At 43.5% G+C, this 8,500-nt stretch overlaps 1 long non-coding RNA gene across 3 annotated transcripts; it reads right to left on the reverse strand.

The window, feature by feature from the left end:
• Nucleotides 1-2,183: 2,183 nt before the first annotated feature.
• Nucleotides 2,184-7,009, reverse strand: LOC134378423 (uncharacterized). Of its 3 annotated transcripts, none has more exons than XR_010023646.1 (5): nucleotides 6,916-7,009; nucleotides 5,833-5,907; nucleotides 5,440-5,516; nucleotides 4,520-4,613; nucleotides 2,184-3,916 (listed from the first exon to the last, which is right to left on the reverse strand). It is a non-coding gene; the product is annotated as an uncharacterized LOC134378423 (long non-coding RNA). The 3 variants fall into 3 exon arrangements; XR_010023644.1 differs by having other exon boundaries at nucleotides 6,677-7,009; XR_010023645.1 differs by lacking the exon at nucleotides 4,520-4,613 and having other exon boundaries at nucleotides 6,677-7,009.
• Between the last annotated feature and the right edge of the window lie 1,491 nt (nucleotides 7,010-8,500).

The raw sequence follows: 8,500 nt of genomic DNA on the forward strand, positions 1-8,500 counted from the left end.
ACCCTTTAACGTCCTTCTTACCCCAGCAGTTTTAGATTCAAAGGGAAAGCCGAACCTGGCCTCTATCTCCAGAGGGGAAAAAGAGCAGTTGAAAGGTGTCACTATAAATAAATAACTTCTCTCATTCTCAGTCCTGGTTGTTCGCACCTTAAAAACAGCTCTCCCTCATCTGAGCTAGGTGAGGCAGACGGGAGGCCAGAACAGGAGATACTTGGCTGAGAGGTGGTGGAGTCCCAAATTAAGTCATAGTTTATTTCTGCAGGAAGGTAACAAGTTTTCCATTTTAGGCGCAACATTTTCACTTCCAAGTCTGAGAAGTCTGAGACCTCAGACTTCTTCCCATTGCTTTTGCCATAACTGCACTGCAGATTTTCTCCCTGGCTCTCCCCGCTTTTAGGGGGCAGAGACTTTTTGACTCGCCTTCCCTTGGATTGATGTCAAGAAGTTGGGGTGACCCTTGGGCACTCAAACTCCATGTTTTGTTTTGTTTTGTTTTAATTTTACGCTTAGTGGAAGCTTTTATGTTTAGCAAAAGGGAGGTGAGTCCTGTAGAGGAAGCCAGCTTCTGTCACCTCTGTCAGCCCTTCCAGCAACCAGAGCTGGGGAGCAGGTAATGCCTGGAGTTAGGGTCTTCATGTAGTGGGGTGTGCGGTGGTAACATGGCCAAGATGGGGAGGGGGGGTGGTCCCAGCTCCTTTCCTGCCAAATACCAAGCGCTCTCCAGATATCCTGACCTCCCCTTGACAGCATTCTAGTGCCTCTGGGTCTCTAGGCTGCCTGTCTCTGTCCACTTCCCCTGACCTCTGGCTCACACCCCCATGGGAGTGAGTTTGCCTCTTTCTTCCTTTCCTTTCCCTTCTTTCCTCCTTTCCATTCCCTTCTTTCCCTTCCTCCCCTCCTATCACTCTTCCCTTCTTCCCTCCCTCCCTTCCTTCCTTTCTTCCTTTCATGGTGGAGATGGCTTGGCTGCTAAGAGGTGATTTTAACCTTCCAGGTAATAGCAACTGCTTTAAAAACTTCTGTCCACATCTTCCTGGCTTTAGGATCTTCTCAGTGGAAGAGAATCATACTCGTGACTTAAGCCACAGCACAAGAGATAATCCCAGTGCAGTGGGGATCAGACTTTTTTTTTTTTTCTTTCACTTCATTTTAGCAGTTTTACTGACTTACCAAACAAAACAATTGGCTCATTTTTTCTTTTAATTTTCTCTTTGTTCACTTGCTCATTTTCTCTTTTAATTTCCAATCTGTGAAATGGTGGTGAACCCACAACTACATATTTCTGGTAGTTTAAGATATGGTCCCTAAAACTATTAAACAAGAAAACGAGGAGTCAGTGGATCTTGTTTTGAACCACCAAAGTGTGATTTAAAATTTTATGAATGTGGAATCACCCAGAGAGGTTGAAAGGTGAGTGTAAATGCAGATTCCCAGGCCCTTCCCATCAGAGATTTTAATCCTGTAGGACTGGGTTGGGGCCCAGGAACCTGCATTTTATTGAGCCCTTTGCATATTTCTGGGGAAGGTGGTCCAGGACTACACTTTAAGAAACAGTGTAAAGAGACCATGAAGGAGATTGGATATCTTCCAGTCTGATTGTGATTTGGGACTTTCCATAGTTCAAGATTCCCTTTATGTTGTTACAGACTGTGGGCTTTAGAATTTTTATCCACTATGACTTTTTCTACTAATGAATCACTTAAAAAAAAAAAAAAGATAGTGAATTCTGCCTTCTATCACCTTGACTTTACTCTCTGGGAAAGTCCAGCCTCTACCCACCTTCTTGCATCCCATCCAGATTAACTGACATTCATCACTGATTAAATCAGCGTTTAGACAAAGAGCAAGAGTCATGTAATCCCCACCCTTTTATGAAACTGGGGGACAACATGAGTATTGTGGAAAGAGCCTGGGCTTTGGAGTTAGGCCGACTCTTGTTTCTGTTTCTTCACAGCTGTATATCCATTGGCAAATTATAGACCTTCTCTAAGCTTTGGTTTCTTCATCTGAAAGATGGGAATAATCATGACCACCTCATAGAACTGTTGTGGGTATTAAAGGGATGAACGTACAAATGTTCTACTGCTAGCACATACGCTGTAACTCCTGAGTGTGTGAATCGCCCTTTAGTTCCACAGGAATTCTGCAGAGGGTGGAAAAGAACTCTCAAAGTTCTTTGGAAACCATATACACAGACACCTTTATTTCGTTTCATTGGTCTTTTTCACTCTGAATTTTGTATGCAGGGCTGTTTTATCCATTAGACATTGTAGGCAGAATGCCCAGGGCCTATGAGAATATTTGAAAGCTGAAAAAGAAAAAGTTTTGGCTCCAAAATATGAAACACAAAAACTACAAAATAGAAATTAATAAACATTTAGACAAATGTCTAGGAAACAACATGTCAACCCCATTAATTGTTACACTTAAAAACAATTTGTCCATTAGATTTTTCTCACTTGGCAAAGATTTCTAAATATGCATCGTGATTGACAAGAACTCACAGGCAATTCTAAATTAAATGAGTTACTCATAGTCAAATAATTTAAAAATGAGTTATAAAAAAAGAAAAAAGTTTTCAATATTTTAAAAGCAAAAATTCTACTTAATTTGGTACTGTGGTTTGGGGCAAAGCCTCCAAATGTCCAAAAGCCAAAGGCCTACAAAGGTTGAAAATAGCTTCATTTCTCTGCTTCAGAGATCAGTAAGACTGCCTTCTGAGTTCATCCGTTTCATGCTTGATCTGCATGGTGAATTTTATGTGTTTCTCTGATTATTCTTTGAATATGTTGCTCTGTATTCTAACTGGTAGAATTAGATTTGCTTTGTCTCCTTCCAAAAATCAGTTTGGGGCCAAATTATAAGCTCCATTAAGGCAGCAGCCATGACTGTCTCCTTACTGCTATAGCCCAGGCACATAGCAAAGTTTCAGCATACAGATTACAACCCAGTGAACGAATGAACAAGATAAAAGCAAGAAGCAAAGTATTCAATTTGAGTTAACCTTTAACTAAAAGGTGGTTCTGATCTTATCATCCATCTATCATCTCACACTGTTCAAACCCTGCCCGTCCAGCTCATTACAGTCTGGTGTGTAGGTGTCAGATTTTATACAGTAATTTCCCCTCAGATGGGCCTTTGAGAATGTCAGCACCTGTTTTCTGTAATTGTAACTATCTATACACAATAATAGAGCAACCGAAGCAAAGCATGATTAATGTAAGGTTGGGCTTGTCTGGTGGACTAACTTTCGTGCATTTTGCCCAGTTTAGACGAGATTAGATACCTCCTCTGTAGCCACCTAAACAGGAGAACTAGGCTTTTTCTAGTGAAGAGCGAGCGGGCTTCTTTTGCAGGTGCTCTGATTTATCGAGAACGCCTTATCCCGTGTTCTAGCTGTGAATTCCTATTCATTCTTTAAAACCCATATCAAAGTTCATCTCCTCTGTGAAGCCTTTGTCTGCAACCCAGCAATTTCTCTCGTCTATGGCCCCCAAATGTGGTACACTTGGTGATCTCAAGGGAGCCCATGGGCTCATTAAAAATGTAATGGCCTACAAAGAACGATTACATTGTATAATGTCAAATATACTGATTATCCCAATTTGAGCATCACATATTGCACACAGGTATTAAAATCCAATTCCATACCCCACAGATATGTACAATTGATTATGTTTCAATAAAAATCAATAAATAAAATATGTAATGGCCTGCCATTATAATGTGTATGATGGTCTAGGCTGGGGCAAGTACTGCTTTGAGGTGGCACTCGAAAAACTCAAGTAATATTGAAATTTAGCAGGACCTGTTGATGTCATCTTGAAGGACCATTTTCTACCTTCCAAAATGGGACACAGCGAAACGTTGGTAGGAAATGATTAGAAGATCTTAGCCAGGTCTTCCAGCCCCATTCCTGAAAGGTAATATAAGAACCAGAAATAGATTAACTATATTGATTAACTACAATGTTTGTACCTTCTTAGACACTGAGTCATTACAAAATACACACACACACACACACACACACACACACACACACACACCAATAGCTGTTGGCTAAGGAACCAAGGGCTTCCCTTACTGGAATCTGAGGCATTATGAAATGTAGTTGCCCAGAGCAACGCTCAGATACCAGCCAAATAACTGCTATATATTAGTGGTATGATTTGTCTACCAACAAGTAAAAAAATAGATTTAGAGGAAATGAAACCTCCCAAAGAAGATAAAGTCTGACTTCTCACTTTCTTTTATTCCTTGCCTACACACACACACACCCATACAACAGACATACATCCAAGCCTTGAAAGATACTTCTAGGGCAGAGGATACCTCTGGTTTCTCCATCAAAAACTCAATAAAGTACAATTATGTTCCAGAATTGTGCATTTGTACATAAAGTTCATCTTAATTTAAGGGAATTTTTCTCCTCAATATATGTCTTTTTGAACTATGCAGAGAACTGAACTTCCATCTAACATCTCTCCCCCGAAGAATCAAGATACATCATAAGTCTTACACAAAATTGCAAGTCCTTGAGCACTTGAAGGGCAGGACTTTATGAGCTCACTTTGAATATGAGAAGTATCTTTTTCCAGACGAGTCACCCACACCTGCAGAATGAGCAAACTGTGACATCTCCTTAAAACTGAACAAAGGTCCTTTTTATTTGGTCAATGCTAAAGCCTTCAAACTCAGTTGCACTTTGTTACAAAGCTCATAGATAATGCATATTTCTAAGAGTGCATTGGGAGGAGTTTGCTATCTTACCAGAGAAGCCAGAGTCTTCCCACCCCATTCCCCTCTCCTCTAACAGGTAGGACTTTTCCATCTGAGGAGGGAAAAGGGCACTTCCATCTAAGAAGGGAAAAGATCTTCCATCCTTAAACCAGGCCCGATCAACCAAGGGCTGGAATTGTGTATGAGCAGGACCTTGTGTAAATCACAAAAGGAAAGGGAAACAGGGCCAGTCAGTTAAAAAAAATTGGAGAATAAGAACTGTGGTGTGTGCATATTGGGGTGGGGATGCAGATAAGGATGGGAGTCGATGAGGTAGAAACAAGCACATTCACTGACACGCCTCTACCTAGTTTAATGAGGAGACGTCAAAAAACGAGTATGTGAAGATTAGAGGTTTCCTCCTACTTGAAGAGCCCAGAGATGGCACTTTAGGGTCCAGGCTAATATATGGCAGTCAGTGATAATATCTTACTACCACCCCTGCCTATCTTTAGATAAAGAGGCAAAAACAAGTGATTGGACAAGAAGCCTGGCTTGGCTCGACCAGATAACCACACGTGAGTGCAGGAGAAGTTACGGGACTGACAACCAACCCTGCGCTCAAGCTGGACGGCCTATGGCAAACTTGACTCAAGTGGGACTGCTCTTTGGGAACCCTGAGGACTCTCTCCAAGAGGTTAAGAACCTACAAAACCTTACCTGCTTTTGCATAGCCAATTATCCCACCAGAAGCAATCAGTGCTGCACAGCTAAAGCCAAACCAATGTAAAGGCACTCTGAAAAGGCAAGAGCAAGAAATCAGTGCCAATCATGGTTTAAAAGCAAACCACATAGTCATAGGATGGGATAAAAAATCATCATTCCAGACATATCCTATCACCCTACAAATGAAAACAAAGCCTACAGAGGCTGGATGACTAGTCAGTGGCAGGGCTGGAACGCAAACCCAAGTCCCCAGCGGCCTGTCCAGTGTTCCTCCCACACCCCATGCTGCCCGAGGCAGTTTGCTCTCAAAGCTCTTTTCAGCTGGGGAAAGGAACTCTGGATTTGAGAAGCTCCTGGCTACTCTGTTCCCATTTACTGTGCACTTACAGTGAGCCGGTGTCCTTCTGCGTTGCTCTCTTCCCACTGTCCAGACAGGAGACTTCCCCAGGCCCGCACCTGCAGCTAGATCAAAGGTGGTTAAAAGCACAGCTCTCGAACAGTCAGAAAGAAGTGGGTCCGAGTTCCAGCTCTAGCCCTTAGTAGCTAAGAAGTAACGGGCAAGCTACCCACCCTCTCTAAACCCCGGTTTCCTTCATTGCACCATGATAACCATGGTACCAATTTCCTGGGGCTGTTGTAAGCATTCAAGCGTGGTAATATGTGAAAGTGCTTGGCCCGTGGTAAATACTGAACAGATACCAACCATTTTTGTAACGCCCTCAGTTCTAGTAACAAAGGCCCACGGGAAACTGAGCAAGATTCAACGACCAGCTCTGGAAAGGCGATGTATTAACCCTTTCACCAGTTACTCAAGTTATTACTACATCGGAAAGTGAATACTCCCGTGCCTTTAAATCAACTATTTTAGTGTCTCTTTAGGGCGGAAAAGAGGTGCTGCTTTTCACCACTGCTCCAAGAATGAAATTATTAAAATACTCAACATTTGTAAACCGTTAGAACCTTCTGCATCCAAATCACAGTTAGACTGGGAAAGGGGGAGGTGAGGACAAAGTACTACAGGGAAACCCTAGTCATAGTTGCACGTGACACCGCACCCTTGGAAAAGTAACTGTTTTCTTTTAAAACGTATGTTGTACCAGGGAGTCCAACAAGATTGAAAGTAACGCACGCCCCTTTTGCTCTGTTTAAAGAATTAAGTTTCCATAAAAACTGGGGGTGGGCGAGGGCCTTGGAGTCGTGCCCAGGGGCGTGAATTCAAAGCGGCACTTACCTTGTTTTTCAAGACACGGAGCAATAAAACCTCCAGGACACAAATCAGCACCGCGCTCCGCGGCTAAGCACCCGCCTCCGGAGCTCAGGGTTCCCGCAGGATTCAAACCCACTCCACGGACGCGGACAACAAGCGGCGACAAAAGCACCGGCGACGCGGCCCCATGCCCCGCCCGGATCGGGGGACGCAAAGCAGGCGGCAGAGAAGCCTCTAAGTAATTCCGAAAAGGCAAAACTGACCTAAAATACGATGACGACACTTCCCAGGTACCCGAGCCGCTCTCCCGAACGTCTGCGCAGACGTACAAGCGGGTGCGACCCCCCAGGCCGGGTTCAAGGTCTCGCCGGAAACGGCGGCACGCGCGCGGCGTCCCGGGGGCGGGGCACGGGGCGGGGCTTGGGGCGAAAAATCCCCGCCTCCGCCGTCACCAGCAGGGGCGCAGACGGGGCGACCAGCGCCGGTCCCACCGGCAACGGCAGAGTTTGAGTTCGGCCTGGCAGGAGGGCTTGTGAGCCGGGCCAGGCCGGAGTGGAGGCCACCAGTGCTGATGGAAGTGCCAGAACAAGTGACTCGTAGGAACGGTCCAGTGTGGACCAAAGATCTCTCCAAAAACTACTTTACTAAAAAAGCTACAACCGAGTGGTACAGACACATATTTTTTTTTAAAAAGAATAAAGGTTTTTAAATAAACTTTAAAATTTAAGCATTTTGTAGCCGGCCCCGTGGCTCACTCGGGAGAGTGCGGCGCTGGGAGTGCAGCGGCGGAGCGCCGAGGCCGCAGGTTCAGATCCCATATAGGGATGGCTGCTGCGCTCACTGGCTGAGCGTGGTGCGGGCGACACCAAGCCAAGGGTTACGATCCCCTTACCTGTCACAAAAACAAAAACAAACAACAACAAAAAATAAATAAATAAAATTTAAGCATTTTGGGGCCGGCCACGCGTGGCTCACTTGGGAGAGTGCAGCGCTGATAGCGCCGAGGCCGCGGGTTCGGATCCCATATAGGGATGGCCGCTGCACTCACTGGCTGAGCCTGGTGCAGACCACACCGTGCTGAGGGTAGCGTTCCCCTTACCGGTCAAAAAATATATATATATTTAAGCAAATTATATGCAAATATATTTTATTGAGCCAGGTTTTGTACACTCAGCGATTGATAGTTGGCCAATGGCGTTAGCAGCTTTAATATTGTCAAAAGGAAATATTAAATATTTAAGAACTAAACATTTTATTCCTATACATGTTTTCTCTTTTCCAAACATATAAGGGAAAGATTTATGAAAAGCTTGTTGACTATTGATGGTTAACCGAAGATGTTTTTTTAAATTGACAAGTTAGTTCAAAATTTACAAGTTAAAAATAATTGCAATGAAAAATCTCAAGCATTTGCCACAAGTGCCTCATTATTTATAGGTATACGGTGAATGTCTAACAGATTACAACTAATATTTTTTAAAATGTGATAATGGAATTGAGTTCAAGGTCAATATCCCATACTTACTGATGGCACTTCACAGAATAAGTAAGGAAGCCTGGGTTTACATCCTTTTCCCATAACCTCCTTCATCACTCTACGAGTTATATTAGAACTATTCATTCTACTGTAATTACATAGAACTGATTCAAAACAGCATGAAAGCTTTTGCCTGGAATAGGGTGTTTTTGTGGCAAAAGGTTAATTTTTTTATGTTCATTCCATTAGAACTCAAAGACGGCTGTTTTGCTCAAACGTTGAAACACATGAATTGGGACTGTCAAATTCAAATTCCACTAAAGTTAAAGCCTAGTTAAAAAGAATCATGCTTGCAGCTCAAAACCATTACA

The sequence above is a fragment of the Cynocephalus volans genome, chromosome 5, assembly GCF_027409185.1.
Source record: "Cynocephalus volans isolate mCynVol1 chromosome 5, mCynVol1.pri, whole genome shotgun sequence".
Classification (NCBI taxonomy): domain Eukaryota; kingdom Metazoa; phylum Chordata; class Mammalia; order Dermoptera; family Cynocephalidae; genus Cynocephalus; species Cynocephalus volans.